The 20,644-nt window shown below is 48.6% G+C and overlaps 1 long non-coding RNA gene across 1 annotated transcript in view; it reads right to left on the bottom strand.

Moving 5' to 3' along the window:
* Positions 1–1,095: 1,095 nt before the first annotated feature.
* The window catches only part of LOC120103127 (uncharacterized), an 88,320-nt gene continuing 68,771 nt past the window's right edge, over positions 1,096–20,644 (bottom strand). The window contains exon 3 of the long non-coding RNA XR_005505214.2: positions 1,096–1,542. This is a non-coding gene — a long non-coding RNA (uncharacterized LOC120103127). The remainder of the gene's footprint in view (positions 1,543–20,644) is intronic.

Below are 20,644 nucleotides of genomic sequence, written 5' to 3'. Positions count from 1 at the left end.
GTCCTGGGTTGTTTCTTACCGCCCTTAATCATGGGCAGGGAAAGGGGAGGGAAAGGGTCCATGCAACTCAGAGGTGCCTTCACCTACCCAGGAGGCAATGCTGTTCACCTCAAAGGAAGTAGAGCTTTGTGGTTCCCATTGGGAAAAAAAACGTAATGGAAGATTCAACATGACACAGTGCATTGGGCAAAGTCTGGGGGTGGCCTGGCCTCTGTGCTGACCTCCCACCCCCCCTCACATTGCAGTAAGAAAAGAGAGATGGAGATTATAGGGTGGTGGGGCTAGATAGGTGGAGCACCTGAGGAAGGGTGATTGATGTGTCAGGGAGAAAGAGACAGTAGACAGACAGGGAGCTGGGAATGACAGTGGGTAGCCATGAGAGACAGAGGTGTGGAAACCTACACCATTGAAAGAATAGCAGAGAAGAGCTCCGAGGGACAGGACAGCTAGCTGAGCAGACATGGAGGACTTGGAAGTGAGCAGACAATCTCTTAACTTCTAAAGTTTCCTGTCTGATCAAACCAAGGGCAGTAGAGGTGAGAAGCCTTCAGACATGGCAACCTTGGTAGCAGTGCAGCCATACAGTGAGGCAAGGTAATAAACAAAATTCCTAGCACCAGTGGCCTGGGAGATGCTGAAAGCATCCTAGAACCATCAGTGATCTGGGAAGGGAGGATGGGAGATAGGGGAGAAAGAAAGAGAACATCAAAAGAGGACATGACACGAGAGAAGACAGGACACACCAAGGCCACCAGAGAGATGCTGGTGTCAGGGAGCTCGAGAAACAGAAGCAGGATGAGAAAGAAGACCAGAAGCAAGGAGGAGAGACCATAGGGTCAGGGAGGTCAGAGACCAGATGGGACCAGCAACGTCAGCAGAGGTAGAGAAAGACACAAAGACTTCCAGGAGCAGAAATGCCCAAGATAAGTCTGACAGTCACACAGTATGGAATTAGACCCTTGAGCCTTCCCCTAACTCTGTCAGCCTCGACCTCCTTAATTATCAAGGGTTAATGTTATGATCATCCCTGATGGGCCCCAAGATCTGAAAGATATTTGTCTACCAAACAATCTGCATTTCATAAGAAATAATTAATTTCGCTTCCCATTTTTTATTCATCAAAGACGTCAATAGCTGGCAATCAGTGCTCCCGATCAGCATGAGAGCGGGCGCTTTGTCACACCGAGTTGCAGCGGTGCCAGCCCAGCGCAAAGGAATCTGTCACAGGGTCATCAGCCTCACGCCGCCTCATCACAGGTAAAACGCTTGTGTTATGTTCCAAGAGATGTTGTCAGCAGTTCAAAGGACGTGGAGAGATCCCACTGCCTTCACAGACCCCTGGATCCAGGGTCCCTATTTTCAGATGACAGTCCAGAATGTCCACCAAGTTGTGGGATGTTGGGCTGCACAGCGTGTTGAGTCTCTCCTTCCTTGGGAGCGCGAGGCCAGAGATGAAACACGCCTTCTGTCCGAATAGCACCCTGTAGCCACTAAAGCAGAGGTTCTCAACCAGGGGTCAGATGACTCTTTCATGCCCGTTGCCTAGAACATTGGTAAGCACAGATATTTACATTATGATTCATAACAGTAGCGAAATCGTAGTTACAAAGTAGCAACAAAATAATTCTATGGTTGGAGGCCGCCTGGTCATGAGGAGCTGAGTTAAAGGGTCACAGTATTAGGAAGGTTGAGAGTCGCTCTTTTAGGGCAACAGGAATCACACTGACATTTGGAAAATTGGGGTAGAAAAATGGCAAGTTCTCTGCTAGCCTGGGATTCGTTGCAAGACACTGGCGCTCAGGCAATCAATCAGTCAGTCAATCAATCAACTAATCAGTAAGAGAGGACACAGTGCTTCGGCAATGCTTTACTCATGGTCTTCCTTCCTGCCCACCTCCCCAGCCAGGCTTCTTCTGTGCCTAGGATTCTTTTCTCCTGGCCTCTCATTACTTGACTCACTACCCCTTTATTCTTCTCAAACAAATCTCCAGAGTCCCCTCATTATCTTCCAAACTGCCCAGAGCCATGACATCTCCATGCAGTAGGAACAGTGTAGTAAAGTCAAAGCCTAGAGGACTTCCAGGAGACAGAGAACGGACCTTTCAGGAGGCATGGAGCCAGAATGGGAGGTTAAGTGGGGAGGCAGAGAGGCCCTCTTGTAGACCAAGGTCAGGAACTGAGACGGCACAAAAGTTGTTCTTCAACCTCACTGGACAGGGCTGGACTGCAGAGCATTCTCCCTGCAGGGCTCCTCAGGCCTGGTGTACGAGTGCAAACCTTGGCCTCAGAAGCTCAGGGTAGCCAGACCCTACCACTATCCTTGCCACTATGCTCCATAGAGTTCCCCCGCCCCACCCCCTTTCCTAGTTGGCTAAGCTGTCAACTTGACAGAGTGCGGTTATCTGAGGGAGTCTCACCTGGGGGATTCCCCCGAAAAGATTGACTTGTGTCCATGCCTGTGGGGTAGATTTTGTTACTAATTCATGTGGGAGGGCCAAGCCCATTGTAGTATTACCCTTGGGCAAGTGATTCCGGGTTATATAAGAAAGGGGGCTGAGCATGAGGCAAATGGAGCAAGCCAGTAAGTAATTTTCTTCCACAGTTCCTGCCTCTGCTCCTGCTTGAGTCCCTGCCCTAATGTCCCTCAATGACAGGCTGTGATTGGGAATGTGAAACAAGTAAACCCTTCTCTTCCCCACCAATAGGAAAGCAGAAAAGCAAACTAGATCTCAACATCTCTCCCTCCCTCCCTCCCTCCCTCCCTCCCTCCCTCCCTCTCTCTCTCCCTCCCTCCCTCCCTTCCTCCCTTCTTCTTCTTCTTCTTCTTCTTCTTCTTCTTCTTCTTCTTCTTCTTCTTCTTCTTCTTCTTCTTCTTCTTCTTCTCTCTCTCTCTCTCTCCCTCCCTCCCCTTCCTGCCTCCCTCCTTCCCTCCCTCCCTCCCTCCTTCTTCTCTCTCTCTCTCTCTCTCTCTCTCTCTCTCTCCATTCACAGTTTTTCGTCTCCTCGCTGTTTGTACATGTGTGCTATCTCTCTTGACTTGAAAGCATCCAACTTCACGAATATTGGTGACATTAACTCCCTGACTGAATATTAAAATTAGGAGAAAATTTTATTTGAAGAAAGACTTGAACAAACGTGGTATCTGGGGAGCCACGCACTCCCCGCTCACTTTCAACCTTGTCTATAATTAATTTCTACTTAGAAATCTTGTTCATTTATTTATTCAACAAACATTTGCTGCCTGCCTATCATGTGCTGGGCACTACCTTACCAGCTTGTGCACTACAAAAGCCAAAATGCAGCCCTGGCCTTTTAGGAAGCAATAACAAGAACAGGACAGGGATCAGAGGACTGGAAAGCAAGGTGTCTGGAACAGACCTAATGGAGCTGGGGTCTGAGAGCTTGGGGTACGCATGGCAAGGCAACCAGCTGACACTCTCACAGAGACAAAGGTCAAAGAGAACAGGGAATGATCTTGCCCAAACCTGAGGGCCACAGGGAAGCTGGAAAAGGATTGAAGAGAAAAAGAGAATCTGCAGACAAAATACATAACCTAGAGAATGAGCGGGCTGCTCATGAAATGCCAGAGAGTGTAGGGAGTGGCGGCTGTATGATAATGAGGTGAATCTGGCACCCTCCTAACAACAGTACTGAGCATGCGTGGAGTTTTGCACCTGCAGTCAGTCTGCCTGGGGCGGTACTATGCTAAATGGGAGTTCATGCTGCGCCAATCTCTGGAGGACAAGTAGCTGGGATGGCAGTGGGGTGACTCGTGCCCCACCAATCCCTGAAAGAAGATTAGCATACTGTTGTGTATATAAGCCGAGCGGCTTTGCCACTCGGCGCGGTAACACTTAAAGCTGTAACACTTGGAGCTGTAACACTTAGGGCTGGCTGCCGCCTCCTCCCTGTATCAACAAAGAAGGTGTCCTGCAGTAAAGGCTGTTGAGAAGAATCCAACCGTGTTGCGTCTTCCTTGCCGGACGAGGTGGGCGCGACAAGAGAGCAGTGGACTGTTTAGAATGGGGTACGGGGTGACGGAGGGTGTGGGAGAGGGGACGGACTGGAAGAACGTAAAGAGCCGGTGCTCAACACTAGTGAGATTGTATCTCTCAACTCTGTCCTTGGCCCCTTTGAAGAGGGTTTGACAGGGAATGACACCAGAAGTCTCGAGTGCAGGAAGGACCCTTCTGGCCTTCGGGGAAGCTGCTACAATCATTCAGGTAAGACATGAGGAAGGTCTGGATGAGGGTGTTACAGATGGAGGAGACAGGTTGAAATGGTAACAGCTAGAGACCATCTTCAGGACTCAGACCGAAGGGTCAGGGGTTCATCAGCTGTGTCACCATGCTAGCAGCCTGTCTGGGTTGGCTGTACTCTAGCCTTGGGCTCTGGATTTGGGGGCTACAGGACAGCAGTGGCCCCACCTCTCATTGTGGGCTGCTCTAGGGGTTTCTGGACGGGCTTGCTACTTGTTACTGGGATTGCTAACAGCAGTCTTTGCTTGCCTCTGCATTCAACAGAAGTGGGGTCCTTCCTGCCTTTAGCCATTACAGCTCTGCTTAACCTAAGCTCCGTAGGACACCCTGAGCACCTCTGCTTTATTCAAAATCTACCCCTAAAGTCGCCTCTCTCTTCCTTGATTATCTCTCTCCTTGTAGCTCCAAAATGCCACTGCATTCCAACCTATCCTTTCACCCAATCAGGATGGAAGTTTACGTTGGTTGCCAAGGGGAACTGTGCTCTTTAGTTACCTCTTCAGCCATCTTTGAAGCTCACCACCACTGTGAAAGTTACTTTGCATGAAATTCTAAAGGGGTGCTCATTAACTCGATTATGCTGGCAGAAAGAGTTCTAACCAAGCTACTTTGAAGGGAAACTTCCCCCCCTCTTGAATATTTTAGATGTATTTTGTAGCATAGAATTGATTAATTATTAAAGCAAATTGCGTAGTGGTTCTTTTTCTCACGAGGAAAAACAGATTGAAGGGAAAGAGGGAGTGAAGGAGAAAAGGGGGGATGGGGAGGGAAGAGAAAGAGGGAAGGAGAGGGGGGAGAAAGAAAGGAAGGGAGGAGGGGGAGAAAGGAAGACTACTTGAGCACAGAAAAACAGAAATGGGTAAGTAGAGGAATCACAAGGCAGGGTCAGAAACGGAGCCATTACAGATAAGTTCCTGTTGGAGACACTCTGCTGTTAACTCTCATTTTGGGGGATGTCTATGAAACTAACAAAGCCGTGTTTACCCTTCATAAACTATTTGAGCAAGTGACATCAGCATCAGTCCTGGTTTCTGTGCTCTCCGAGGCCACCGATGCTTCACACACCCCTTCTCTGCCCAGTATATGGTATGTCTTGCTGCTGTTGACCGGGATCATGACTCCGTCATGATTGGTGTGCCACCCACCTTCTCTGCTTGGGACACAGAACTTGTTCTAATTCCCTCTCTTCCTCAAATACAGAAACCCCAGTGTCAATACTTTAAAAAAAAAATCTCTCACTGACGAAGAACCTGTCAGATCCGGAGATGTCAGTATAGTTTGATGGAGGGGTCGACTGGAACAGGAAGAACACCAGCTCACATCTGACCAGAGAAACAGCCATGCATGTGTAGACTGCTGGTCCAGGATCACAGAGAAGAGCACCAGGTTCAGGGCCATTCCTCCACCAAACACTGAGCCGCGCTTTACTGTAGAACACAGAACTCAACCACACAGTACCCACAGAGGGGCTGGGAAAGCGCCTGTTAGGCAAGCACGAGTGCCTGAGTTTGGATCTCCAGCCTCCTGTAAAAGACTGGCCTAGGTAAACCCAGTGCTATAGGCTGGGGTAGAGACAGGTGGACCCCTGGGGGTCAGTGGCCAGCCAGGTAGAATCGATGAGCTCCAGTTCAGAGGGAGACCCTGTCTCCAAACATAACATGGAGGGCTGGCAAGATGGTTCAGTGTGTAAAGACATTTGCCACTGAGGCTGGTGGCCTGAGTTCAATCTCGAGATAGAGAGAAGGGTGTAGGATGATGTCACAGGTGAGGTAAGGATAAAAGGAGGCCTGTCATTGGAGGAGAAGGAAGGATGGGCGGGAAAGAAGTTTGAAGGAAGAGGAGGAGACTAGGGGAGGGAGGAGGAGACAGGGCGGAGGAGAGGGAGAGAAGCCATGGCAGGTGATGTTAAGATTCTGCTCTGTGTATTTACAGGTTGTTATCAATGTTCCTAAGGGATGGATGGTACCGGGCTTTGTGTGTTTAAGTAGGTAATTATATCTTATCAATTGGGTCAAAGATTATTGTGTTGTGTGTTCTTTTATGTGAGGGTTTGAGTGTAGGAAAGTGTGCGGCTGAGCTGTGTTTCCACCAAGATATTTAGCAGATATCTTGGGCACCGCTGTGCGGACCTAGCGGGATGAAAGACAACTACTCTTTTTTATTATTATATTTTTACAACAACAGAAGGGGTCTCACAGATATTCTTCTGAACACTACTCAACTACCATGATGCACACACGCATGTGCGCGCACCTGCACACACACACACACACACACACACACACACACACACGGCCTGCATCTCCACTGAATAAATAAAAATGTGATTTTAAAAAAGATTTATTTGGGAGCCTGAAAAGATGGCTCAGTGGTTAAGAGCACTGACTGCTCTTCCAGAGGTCCTGAGTTCAATTCCCAGCAACCACATGGTGGCTCACAGCCATCTATAATGGGATCTGATGCCCTCTTCTGGTGTGTCTGAGGACAGCAACAGTATACTCATATACATAAAATAGATAAATCTTTTAAAAATATTTATTTTTATGTGTGTGTATGAGTGCCTTACACCTGTGCACACACCCATATACAACACACACGCATGCGCATAGACAGTGTTGAGTTTACTTACCTTCAGTGTTCGGTTGCATTCATTCTTTTCAATTGGAGGGCACATGTGTGCCAGTGTGTACATGGAGTGGTCAGAGGCCAGGGGCTGGGGGATTTGGTTCTCTCCTTTCACCATGTAGGACCCAGAAATTAAACTCAAGTCATCAGGCAGCCAACACCTTTACCTGCTGTCTTAGTGAGGGTTTCTATTGCTCGGGTGAAACACCATGACCAAAGTGCCCTGGGAAGAAATGGTTTATTCACTTAAACTTCCACATCATCATCAAAGGAAGTCAGGACAGGAACGTAGCAGGTTGGGACCCTGGAGGCAGGAGCTGATGCTGAGGCTGTAGAGAGAGCTGCTCACTGGCTTGTTCCCCATGGTTCTCTCAGCCTGCTTTCTTATAGGATCCAGGAATACCAGCCCAGGGCTGACCCCACCCACGACGGGCTGGCCACTCCCCAATCGACCACTAATTAAGAAAATGCCTCCCTGGTTTTAATGGAGATGTTTTCTCAAATGAGGTTCTCTCCTCTCAGAAGACTTGAGCTCGTGTCTAGTTGACATAATACTATCCAGGACACCCACCGAGCCATCTTGCCAGCCTTCAACGTCTACACTTTTGCAAAATTTGGGTACTTGTTCTGGGCCAGGCCTGGGCTCACAGTTAGTAGTAACAGGTCTGGAGCTCTGATCCAACTCTGAGGCAGCTGCGGCTGCGAGTCTGGAGTCCCTTCACATGGTGGACTAAACACCATGGTCTCCAGGTTCCTGTTAGGACGCTCCTCATCCTCTGATCATGTCTGGTCTCATATTCTGCATGTTCTACACTCATCCTGAGAGGGAGGGAGGGAGGCAGGGAGAAAAAGAGAGGGAAGCAAGGAGGGAGAGAGGGAGAGAGAGAGAGAATGACAGAAGCAAATCGTTTTAAAAGAGAAAAAAAAAAAAAGCAAAAAGCCACACAGAGCCGATGCACTGCCAAGCCATCTTTCACTCCTGTGCGTTATCTCACAGCCCTTGTTGACACACTGACATATTTCCCCTCGTCGCAATCAAAGCAATTGTAGCATCTGCATTGTGGTTCCACTTAGTGTCTCCTCATAAACCTTTCCCCAGTCGCTATACAGTCTCCGTAATGATCATTTTTAATGTCTGTGTAACAAATGGATGCAGCGTGATTTACTAAACATCGCCCTAATTGTTGAACGTTTGTGCTATTTCCACTTTTTTTTTTCTTTCATAGATTCTGTCATGATGAGCGCTTTTATGCAGGAGCTGCATGGGGGTGAGGGAAGGGCTTTGCTGTCAAAGGGAGTTGAAAACCTGCTCTGCAACTTCCCCAGCTGTGTTGACACCAGGGTTTCCCCCAGGGGAAGGGAGAAAGTGGGTGATGCCAGGGCAGAGGGTGAGGGCTTTAGAGGCTGAGGGGAGGATGCAGCAGGGCCTTCACAGCTTCCCCACAGCTCCTGGCTGGGCAAGGGCGGGTGAGCGAAAGGAAGTTTTCTGAAAGATTCTTTCTCCTTTCTCAAGTCTTCTGACCCAAGTCCTCTGTTGGGCAGTGAATAGAAGCTGGAATTCTGGGATGTCTCGTGAGAACAGGAGGTAGGGGGACATCCCATTGGCTTCCTCTGGGCTCTACAGCTTGAGGCCAAGAGTCTTGAACTACTCCTAGACCAAGAAAGCTTTCTTTGGGCTTCTTCTCTTTCTACAAGAAGGTTCATTCTGCTTCCTCTCCTCTCAAGAATATTCTTGACTGGCCTTGAACTCCATAGGTCATTGAAGATGACCTTGAACTTCTGATCCTCCTGCCTCCACATCCTGAGTGCTAGGATCACAGGCATGCCTGGTTATGCAGTGTTGGGGTTCAAACCCAGAGTTTTGAGTATGCTAGATAAGCACCCCACCAAGGCTACAGCCCCAGCCTCTCCCCTTTAATCTTCTCTGCGGCTCCATCAAGGTAGATGACATGAAAGTTACCAAATTTCTGGACTCTTCCAAGGTTTGTCACAATCTTTGCTTTGGAAAACCCCGATAGTCTGTGGGATTTCACCTGTTCTTGTCTCTTAAGGATCGAGCTACCTGGGCTCAAAGATGCATCTAAAATATTCCAACAAATCCTCTCATGGCTTCCAAGCTCCAGTGGATGACTGTTCCCAGGAGGTCACCTGACTAAGTATCTCCTTCGCAAATGTGGTCCTTTTTCCACACCAAGACAGCAAAAGGAAGCCACGCCCCTACAGCTCCCTGCAGATGTCCATGTTCAACCCCATCTCAGAGAAGCCCCAGGTTAAGTGATAGAAAGAGAACGGGAGCTTGAGACAGCCCACCACAGGCCTGCCCGGGTCCTTCCCTGTCCTGCTTACCCCTAGAGGGAAACCATCCTTCGCTACCTCATAGGGGTCTCCCTGCAATGCTGGTCAGTAGAAGAAAGGGCCAGCTGAGCACTGACAACCTGGGGAAAGTTGCTGACTGCCCTTTCTTGGCTGTCAGGGCTAATCAACATCAGGGCAGTTAATGGAGAACACAAAACCTATTTAAAAGCTACATTTACCACTTGGCTGGTTCCATTACATCGTGCAATATCCAGGTGCCACGATTCCTCTCAAAGTGTCTGTCTCGATGCTTCCTTGAGCTGCCGAGGTTAGGAAGTCACTGCCAAAAGCTACCCCAGGAGGACTTCTCTCCCCCCAAATCCCAACCCCCACCCTTACTGCAGCTTGTCTTCCAACTCAAGAGCAGAGGCTTCCCAGCCCATGGAGCCACCTGCAGTGAAGATTCTGAGGCAGAACTCTGCCTCCTGCCTCTCTCTCAGGGCCAGAAAGATGTCTCATCCTGGCTATGGCAACCCTGTGCTTACAGTTGGCTGTGGTGACCACTTTCTACATAATCATATAAAAGACTGTGGGGTCCACTGCGCATGAACTACACTGGAGACTTCAACCTCTCTAGCCCTCTCTGGTCTTGGTTCCAAGGTATTTGAGAAAGGACATTACCATGTCTTCTCGGCATGGGCACCTCCTATTTCCCCACCCCAGAATCGGTATTGCTGGAGACCTAATGGGTGACTAAAGACCTGGGTGTTCCATTTCAATGAAACCTGAATCCCCTTGCTCTCAGTCATTCCTCCCTGACAGCTCTTCCAAGGGGTACCATGCCACCCCGCCTCATGTACTCAAGCACTTCTACACTTTAATACAAAACTTGCTTCACGTGGGCTTAAGAATGTGATTCAGAGGGTAGAGTGCTTACCTGGCACACATAAAGCCCTGGGTCCTATTCCTAGCACAGAGAGCAGGAAGGCATGTGTCCGTTAATCCCATACTCATTTGGGGGGATGGAGGTGGCGGTATCAAGAGTCCAAAGTAATCCTTGTCTATGCAGTGAGTTGGGGCAGCCTGGACTACACAAGTCCCTGTCTGAAAATAAACAAAGAAACAAAAAAATCCCACAGCTCCACAGAAACTTCATGCTAAAATCCAGGCTCTGAAGGGGCTCGGTACTGGCATTCATTCATCCAATAAAAACGCTCTGACTTCCTGCTAGGCAGTGTGTGTGGCCCAAGCATCCAGTGAGAGCAAAGCCTGTGGTTTAGAGGCAGACCAGGGCAGAAAAGGGACAATCAGAGAATTACCTGCAGACTCTGAGTCACATGGTGAAGAACGGGTATAGAACTAGAGAACAGGTCATGGAGGGCTGGGAGTCACCAAGACTGTGGTCAGTGACATCCTCAGGGAGGCCCTTGGGGGCAGTGCCTTGCCTATGCTTTGCCAGTGCGGGTGTTAACTGCACGGAACACACAATTTCCTAGAGTCAGGCCACGAGGAGATTCCCTATCACCATACCTAACCTTTCAGCCACCTTTAGCCTTCTGCTCAAGTTGAGGAAGACCTCAAGTACTTTCTCCCACAAGAATAGTGTCAGCCTGGAAGGAAAATCCTTCCAGAGTGTCCCTAAATGGTACAGGTACTCTTCTAACAAGCCAAGGACTCCGTTGATGGAATGAAGGACCTGCCAGCCTCCTGCTCTGATGCTCCCAGACTGGTTCTCTTGATGTGCCCACCCCTCTGGAAGAGAGGAGGTGTCTTGGTTAGAGTGTCTATTGCTGTGGTGAAACAACCCGAGAAAGAAAAAAGGATTATTTTTCTATCTTATGCTTCCGGGTGACAGCCCATCGCTGAGGGAAGCCAGGGCAGGAACTTGAACAGGTCAGCAACTTGGAAGCAAGAGCTGACACAGAGGCCGTGGAGGAGTGCTGCTTACTGGCTTGCTCTTTCTTGCTGTAGATTTGCATGAGAGTATTCAGTAAAAACCATGTGACACCATCAATATTAGATTCTCTTGCAATAGCCTCTGCTGAAGATACTAGCCTCAGGAAAATTCTAGGGACAAGGGCAAAAGCAGCCACATTCCTGGCCAAAGTATCACAATAATGGTCTCTAACCCTGTTGTTAATATTCTTCCCTCCTAAAATCTCTTGGGCTGAGCTTCCATAAGCCACATAGCTCTCAGTACTGTCTTCCAAGCTCCTACTAAAATGACCCTTTAAGCTCTGCTTACAGCATTCAACTGCTTTCCTAGTCCAAACATCCAAAGACTTCCACATTCCTCCAAAAGACATCATGATCGGTCCTGGCACAGCAATACCCCAATCCTGGTACTAATTTCCACCATAGGTACTTTTCTATTGCTGTGGTGTGTGTGTGTGGGGGGGGGGGTTTAATAATCCACTAAGGCCAGGCAAATAAAAGCATTTAATTTGGGGTTCATGGTTCCAGAGGATTAGACTCATAATTAACATGATGAGAAGCATGGCAGTAGGCAGGCAGACAGGCAGGCATAGCACTAGAGGAGTAACTGAAAGGTTACATCTAATCCACAAGCATGAGAAAAAGAGAAGGGGGCTGGGGGGAACTAACTGGGAATAGAGAACTAACTGAAAATGACTGAGCTTTTGAAATCCCGGTGCCTGCCCCCAGTGACACACCTCCAACAAGGCCACACCTCCTAATCCTTCCCAAACAGTTCCACTAACTGGAGACCAAGCATTCAAATGTAGAAACCTGTGGGGATAATTCTCATTAAAACTACAAGAGGTGACAGATTCCTGCTGTACAGGAAGCTGAGTTCCAGCAACCTAGACTTCCTAGCAATCAATGGTTCCTCTAAGACCTTTCCTCTAGGGAACTGCTCAGCTATCATCCATCCTTGCAACAGAAAGCCTGCTGTACTACAAATATTTTTAATCGGGGTCTTGCTGTGTAGCCTAGGCTGGCCTTGAGCTCATTTTCTTCCAGTCTTTTCCTCCCAAGTGCTGCAATTACAGGTAAATTAAATGGAACTTGATAGGATGAAAAGAGACCCTATTCCGTTGACCCATGAGGAAATCTGGAGACTACACACACTGGTGACATCTACCATGTTTCCCCCCAACACTTGCCTATCAGCTCAATCTACATCCCTTTATCTGGCACATGACTGGGCCATAGTGTAAGTAGAAGGCCTGGTTTCAGCAAGATGAAGGCTGCCAGAGCTTCATCCACATAAGCACATATTCATGCAGCACAGTGCAGGTCAGGAGTTAATTCCAGGAAGCCTAAGCTTACTATGTGACTTCAAAAAGACCCATTTTTCTAGTCTCATTTCTTCTTCATGTAAAATGCAGGATTGGAGAGATGAGTCTCACTGAGTAAAGGCACTTGCTGCCAAGTCTGACAACCTAAAGATCCCCAGGACCCATATGATAGAGAAGGAAACTGGTACCCACAAGTTCTCCTCTGACCTTCACATGCACATGTATGTCTGCCCCCACATACCATAGATAGATAGATAGATAGATAGATAGATAGATAGATAGATAGATAGATAGATAGATAAATGTAATAATTAACAACATCTTTAAAAGGGTATGGCTAGGTCTATGGCTTTCAGGTGGTTTTCTGTAGGACCAAACGTCCCCTAAAAGCAAAGGGAAGGCAGATACAAGGATATTATCAAGTTGATAACAACTATATCTGGTTTGTACTAGGCCCGCTGCAGCGAATACCCTAAAGAACTTGCTACTAAAGCAACTTTGAGAATCACTACAGTGATGGTCGCTAAGGCTTCCATCCCTGGTCTTCCAGCCCTGACAATTCTGTAATTGATGAGGGAGTAAAATAATGTATGCGAAAGGGGTTCAGAGCATGGTTGGGGCCAGCAAACCACTCCATTATCACTGCTGAGAGGGCCAGGAAGTGCTCAGAAACCAGAAGCCTTCCTCTGCCTCCTTCTCTTCCTCTTCTTCCTCTTCCACCCCCTCCTCCTTCCCCTCTTCCTTCTCCCAGTCTTCTTCTTCTTCTTCAAAAAAAAGGGGGTCTCATATCTCCCAGGCTGATCTCAAGATAACTATGTAGCCAAAGATGACCTTGAACTGATTCTACTGCCAGTGCTGGGGTTACACAAGGGGACCTCCATACCTGCTCTTCTCCACCTTCCCTCCTCACTCTCCTCCTTTTCTTCCTCTTCTTCCTCCTCTTCCTCCTCCTTTCTGTCTCTGTCTGTCTCTCTCTGTCTCTGTGTCTCCCTGTGTCTGTTTCTGTCTCTCTGTCTCTGTCTCTGTCTGTCTCTGTCTGTCTCTGTCTCTGTCTCTGTCTCTGTCTCTCTCTCTCTCTGTCTCTGTCTCTGTCTCTGTCTCTGTCTCTGTCTCTCTCTCTCTCTCTCTCTCTCTCTGTCTCCCCAACCCCCTTACCCTCTGTTCCCTGGTCTTTCTTGCTTTGTAACCCAGCTTGGCCTTGAACTCATAGCAATCCTTTTGCCACAGTCTCCTGTGTGCTGGGAAGTATGCTACCACACCAAGAAGGCCTGCATCTTCTCACCCTCAAATTGAGGATTGTCAGCAGAGTTCCTTGGTAGCTACTCAATCCAGAAAGAAAACAGAGAGAGTGGGGAGTGGCAGGGAGGACCTAGGACCCTCAGATGCTCAGCTACCAAGAGGAAGAGGCATAGACCCCAGCCTAGCAGCCAGCTCTAAGCAGACCTCCCCGTCTGGTTACCATGGAGACAGATTGCATGGGCCCAGGGCACTGGTCCCTCCTCCAGAGGCAGCACCAGCTCTGTTGATTACTTGTACTGAAGGTGTGGAGGTGGGCACCTCTACCCTCTCCTTGTTTTCTCTCCTGCTACCATCCCTCTACCTCTGCTCACCCTGGGGGTTCCGAGGCAAACAAAGGCCAGCTCTCCTTTGGGTCCAGGCAGTGGGCAGAGTTTGTAAAGGGCCTGGGTACCTCCGTCATATCAAGCAGTTGGGAAGGGGTGTGGCGGGTAGGAACCAGAAGCAAATGAGTTGAGATTTGGAAGACGTAGGTGACCAGCTCTGCTGTGGAGGGCTGGGTGGGTGATAGGGGAAAGACTGAAGGTGGGAGACACAGCAGAGACTGCCAGAGCCTCTGGAGTAAAAGGAGACCAGGCCTTCACAGAGACAGCACATAGGCAAGGGACTGGAAGAGTAAGCCTGGAGTTCCCTGGATTCATTCTTGGATCTAAAACCTTAGGGCCCTCGAGGTATGGAATAAGACAGCTTAGCTTATCCCGAGACCTCTTCTCTAGAAAGCTTCTTCTAAAGACCCTATCTAAGGGAAAAGCACCCAGGATCAAGGCTGGGTATAGTTACCACACTACAGAACCATCTAGAGATTTCCGTGCTAAGTCGCATGGCTCAGCATCATAGAGGTCCCGCCTCTTCCATTAGTCTGATTCAACTTGATATCACACAGGATTTGCTGTAAGCAAATCCAAGCTGGATCCTACTATGTAGCCCAGACTATCTTCAAACCTAAAATTCCCCTGCCTCAGTCCTTCAAGTACTAGGATTATAAGCATGCACAGCTAGGCAAAAAATTATTAGAATTGATCTAGCTTCGTGTTTTAAAGTTGATCTTGGAACCTCTCTTCCTTTCAGTAATTTTGGACATCTCTTGCAGAGTGTAATACAGGGAGAAGAGGCAAGACAGAACAGAGCAGAGACAGTTATCTCTGTAGTCCTCCTGTGGGTCAGGCCTAGTCAGGGAGTACTTAACCCAGACGTGGCTGTGTACATGAACACATCATGTGACTTAAAACAGTGAAACCCGTCAAAGACCTGACATTTTAGTGTGAGAAAGTAAATACTGGCGGAATCCATCCGTAGTTGGAAAGATGTTAGAATTGTTATGTGGTTACAGTAAATGCCCCCAGTTCTGATATACCATAAAAAACTATTTCATCCTTGCTTTGAAAAAAACACATGTATGGGCCAGAGGTTGTGACACTGGCCTGCGGTCCCAGCCACCAGGAGGCAGAGGCAGAAGGATAGAAAGGCCATGGGAGGACAAGATGGCTCCTCAGTTAAGAGCAGTTCTTTCTTGAGACCCAGGTTTGGTTTCCAGCACCCAGGCAGCAGCCCACAACCACCCGTAACTCTGTGAGAGCTACTCTCATCCTCTTCAGGCCTCTGCATGCATGAGATGCACATAAACCTCTCTCTCTCTCTCTCTCTCTCTCTCTCTCTCTCTCTCTCTCTCTGTGTGTGTGTGTGTGTGTGTGTGTCTGTGTGTCTGAGGACAGTCTAAGGCACACAGTAAACTCAAGTTCAGCCTAAACAACTCAGTGAGACCCTGTCTCAATGTAAAAATGTAAATTAGAAAGAGACTCCTGATATAGCTCAGTTGTAGAGTTCTTGCCTAGGGCAAGGTCCTGGATACAGTATATAGTTCAACAAAAATCAATACATATATACATATGTATACACACATACATGTATGTGTATATATGTGTATACATATATATATACTATACACACATATACATAGGATTTAACTAGTACTTATTATAAAAATAAAGCTGGAGTGAGGCAAACACAGAACAGTTCCCTTTTTTTCTAGGGGGCCAGATGCAAGAAACGATTCCCTGAATTAGTATGAGTTTTAGTCAGAAATTAACAGCTTGCTTTGAGTGACCAGGCAGTGCGTCAGGCTTCTGAGTCTCTTCAGGTAGACCTGATTCCCTGCAGACATCCAGTAGCTGGATTTGTAGGGCTGAACCCTGGGAACCGTGCCACATCTGTGGAAGCTTGGTTCCTGAGAGAACCTCCCCACAGAAGACACCTGTACTGGCTCTGGGACAACTCTGCCTCACAGTCTCAACTTCCACAGGCTTCTGCATTGCTGTACTGTCCCCCTGGTGTAGGCTGGACCCTCCTGGGAGGCTTTTAAAACACACTGACATGAGTCCATTTCAGACATTTCTGACTGAACTGGTCTGTGTCTAAAAGCCAGCCAGGCTGAGGACACCAGTGCAGGCCTAGAGTAACGACACCCAGATCTTGTGGATTTTGACACTAACTGATGCGGGTGCCCCCGAACTCTTATAGATTGGGAGCCCTCCCAGTGGAAAAACAGCATGGGGGTCGGGCTGTTGGGGTGACTCACAGGGCAAGCAGATGGTGGGTCCCTAGCAACAAGGGTCCCAGCTCCTGAACCACCCCCATCCCAAGTTTGGGAGAAAGCCACTGTCAAGAGGACTCTGGGCAGGAACTTTGCAAATGAAGACATTGCCGCTCACCAAGTGTTTGTTTGTAGGGCTAAATGACTTCATATATTTGGAGCTGAAGGAACAAAACCGCCTCGAGACACTGTCATTTTGCCTGCTGCAGTTGATGGGGTTCACTCTTTTCTGCCACGGAGGCACAGGCTGCAGCTATTTTTCTTGTTTTTAACCAAACACTGCGGAATGCGAAGCATCAATTTTTTTTTTTTTAAGTAGGTTTCAGACTGAGAAACCCCTAATCCGTCAAGTCATTCACTTCCAGCATCATAGTTACTCCTACCAGCCCTGCCCTGGCCTGATTCCCACTGCTGTCCCTCCACCCCATCCCTTGGAACTCAGTTCCCCTCCCCAATCCCTGCCCAGCAGCCTCAAAGAGAAGGACCCTTCAGGTCTTTCCTGGAAGACAGCCTTGAGGATCATTCCATGTCTTCTGTCTTCCTCTAGCAGGGTCCAAGGAACCCTCTCTGCCCCTCTGACTACTCCCTTGCCTGGAGTTCTTTTAGCCCCAGGCAAGAAGGGCACCTAGAGCCTCGGCCCTACTGAGCTCGGCTGTGCTGGTTGCTCTCTGCACACCTCTGCGGTCCCATGAGTGCTCCCCACCTGATATGTGAGCTACCTCGGTCTATAAGCTCTGTCAGGACTGGCAGGCTGAGGCCAAGTGCTTGAATGCATCAGACTTTCCTCTGACCATCTCTGGCTTTGTCTGTCTCATCTGTAGCCCTGGCCTCCTGGATTCACTTCCAGGAAGTGTAGTTCCTCTGACCATGTCTCTCTATGTGATCTGCGTTCCGATTCAGAGTGCAGGTGAGGACTGCCCCTCCCCCACATTTGTGGTACCTTCCCCTACTTCTGGAACATGTTACCACCATGATGAGGACTGTCTTTATGCCTGCCTTCTCTCCTGTACTAGAAGCTATTCGTGTACTAAAGACCCAACTCCTGTCCACTGCCATCTCTCCATGCCAACTTTGTCATTATAGGACAGTTCAGTTGAGAGAGCTTCTCCTCCTCCTCCTCCTCCTCCTCTTCTTCCACCTCCTCCTCCTCCTCTTCCTCCTCCTCCTCCTCCTCTTCCTCCACCTCCTCCTCCTCCTCTTCCTCCTCCTCCTTCTCCTTCTCCTCCTCCTCCTCCTTCTCCTTCTCCTTCTCCTCCTCCTCCTCCTCTTCCTCCTCCTTCTCCTCCTCCTCCTCCTCTTCCTCCTCCTCTCCCCCTTCTCTTCCTTCTCTTCCTTCTTCTCTTTCTCTTCCTCTTCTTCCTTTTCCTTCTCTTCCTCTTCCTCCTCCTCTTCTCCCTCTCCTCCTCCTCTTCCTCCTCCTTCTCCTTCTCTTCCTCCTCCTTTCCTCCTCCTCCTCTTCCTCTTCCTCCTCCTCTTCTCCCTCTCCTCCTCCTCTTCCTTCTCTTCCTTCTTCTCTTTCTCTTCCTCTTCTTCCTTTTCCTTCTCTTCCTCTTCCTCCTCCTCTTCTCCTTCTCCTCCTCCTCTTCCTCCTCCTCCTTCTCCTTCTCTTCCTCCTCCTCTCCTCCTCCTCCTCTCCCCCTTCTCTTCCTTCTCTTCCTTCTTCTCTTTCTCTTCCTCTTCTTCCTTTTCCTTCTCTTCCTCTTCCTCCTCCTTTTTCTTTTCATCATCCTCTTCCTTCTCTTCCTCTTATTCCTTCTCCTCTTCCTTTTTCTCCTCTCCTTCCTTCTTTCTCCTCTCCTCCTCTTCCTTTTCTTCCTTCTCCTCTTCCACTTTCTCCTCCTTTTCCTCCTCTTCTTCTTCCTTCTCCTCTTCCTCTTCCTCCTCCTCTTCTTCCTTCTCTTTCTCCTTTTCTTTTTCATCTTCCTCCTCCTCCTTCTGAGACAGGATCTCACTATGTAGCTCTAGCTATCTTGGAACTCACTATGTAGATCAGGCTAGCCCTGAATTCACAAAGATCTGCCTGCCTCTACCTCCCAAGGCTGTGTCATCACAGCCTCTCAAGAGTGGCTTTTCTTGGGAAGCCCACACTCATACTCTAGGGTGTGCCTTATTCTTTCTGAGTACCTTTATGTCTCTGTCTCTCCCTTCCTCTCCCCATCCCCAACAAGGGTGTGTATGTGTCTGTGTATGTACGTGTTCATGCTTGGGTATGTGCATGCTTTTGCATGTGAGGGGAGATGGCAGCTTAAGGACAATCTTGGGGATCACTTGGGGACCTGTTTGTCTCTGCCTTTCTCTGTGCCTCTGGGGCTGTCTGTACCTCCACACGTTGATTGCTAGAGACTAAAGACATTTCTCCAGGCTGCTTGGTGAATTGGCATACATAGCTAAGACAGTCCCCCTGCTCCAGGGGCAGTCCCTGTGTTCCTCTGAGGTCCTCTGAGCTTGGCCAGTCTCAGCTTCCCTCAGTCCCCACATACTGAATGCTGTCAACATTCTCCAAGATGGCAGTGGTACAGACAGTCATGGAGGCACAGAGGAAAGGAAGTTGGCCCTTCCTGAGGACATGGGTGACAGCTAGCATGCTCTGTCACTTGCTCCAGCTGGGTCCCATAAGGCCACAGTCATCTCTGAGGAAGCACTCAGTAAGGAGAAGACATGAAGCCCAGTGTGGTCCCTAACCAGTTTACACCCTTCCAATGGTTCCTCTTCCCTTGGGCCTTAAGTGGATTTCCCACAGTACTTAAGATGGGGACCAAGGCCAGCATCGAGAGGCCCAGACATTCTCTGTACCTCATTCAGTGCCCAACTCATGTCCTGAGATCCACTGTATCGCATATACTCTGCTGGGTCCGCCAAGGCTTCTGTTTCTTACTTCTGCACAAATGAATAAAGACACACAGCAGCCATGAGTCATCTTAGTCCCATGCCGGGATGGCCAGCCATGCCTGATTCACAGAGAAGAGTCACTCTACTTCCCAGAAGGCTCTCAGGAACCTTCTGGAAGCTTAGGCCTATCTAAAAGACAAGTCTGGGGACCACAAAGCAAGGTCACATGTTGACTTGGTTGGGGTGTGCACCGCTGCCACCTCCCATGAGAGCAAGCTGCTATACTGGATTCTTAGCATCTCAGGGTACAGACCTTAGCCTTCTTGGTGGCAATGCTGCTTTGCTGCCCTAGAAACTTGATCCTGTGCACCAGCTCTTGCTTCTTCGAGTTTCCAAGCATTGTTCAAAAAGCCAAGGTTGGAGCATGCCCATGCCTAGCTGCAAGGGAGTCTGGGAAGGAAAGTTGGTAGTGCATTTGCTTTCTTGAGTGGAAGTTGCTCTGGTCTCAATTGGTGACCCTAGGGTAGGGATTCCCATGAATTATGGAATTAAAAAGAATGGAAATGTCTCCAACAGTGACTGTACAAGTGAACCAGTGAGCCAAGGGCCTTAGGCAGTGTCCCTCGCTGCTCTGACTCAGTTTCCTCACAAGTTTCTCATTCTCAAACTCTGGCTTTGAGTTTCTTATTCATTTCTTTTTTTTTTTTTTTTTTAAAGATTTATTTTTTATTTATTATATATAAGTACACTGTAGCTGTCTTCAGATACACCAGAAGAGGGCATCAGATCTCTTTACAGATGGTTGTGAGCCACCATGTGGTTGCTGGGAATTGAACTCATGACCTCTGGAAGAGCAGTCGGGTGCTCTTAACTGCTGAGCCATCTCTCCAGCCCCTCTTATTCATTTCGAATACTGGATATGGAGTGATCCATGAGAGGGAAATCTTCCAGATGTTTCTGTACTAGTAAAGGTAGCCCAGGCGACACTGCCTAACACCCTGATCTCAGAGATGTCACATTCCAGAGACAAGAGTTACAGTCAGAGGTTCTTGGCTGCCCAGTGCCGTGGTCACTTTCTTTTGTCTCATGGGGATCCTTGAACTCTGCTGGAGAGACTATGGGTCAGAAAGAATGGCTGACAAATTGGCTGATCAGGCAGAGGTCAAATTCCAAGGCACCCTGCTTTAAGAAAAGGGCTCACCAGCCATGATACTGATACTTATCCATTTGCTAAGGACTCTGTTTGTGCAACTACCAGGTATCAGACCCCATACTAGACTCTGGAGCTATGGCCATAAATAAGACAGGAAAGCCCCATGACTTGTTTGCATTTATATTCTAGTGGGGGAGACCCAGGAAATGGGTAGAATGAGAAAGATGCTTCCAGAATGTGATCAGGCTACAAAGACACTAATAAACAGACACAGTGGAGAAATGGAGGAGCAGGAAGGGAAGACCCCTCGGAGATGACATTTAAGTGGAAACATGAG

Source organism: Rattus norvegicus, chromosome 5 (assembly GCF_036323735.1).
Source record: "Rattus norvegicus strain BN/NHsdMcwi chromosome 5, GRCr8, whole genome shotgun sequence".
NCBI lineage: Eukaryota > Metazoa > Chordata > Mammalia > Rodentia > Muridae > Rattus > Rattus norvegicus.
This window is presented reverse-complemented; position numbering and strand designations above follow the sequence as displayed.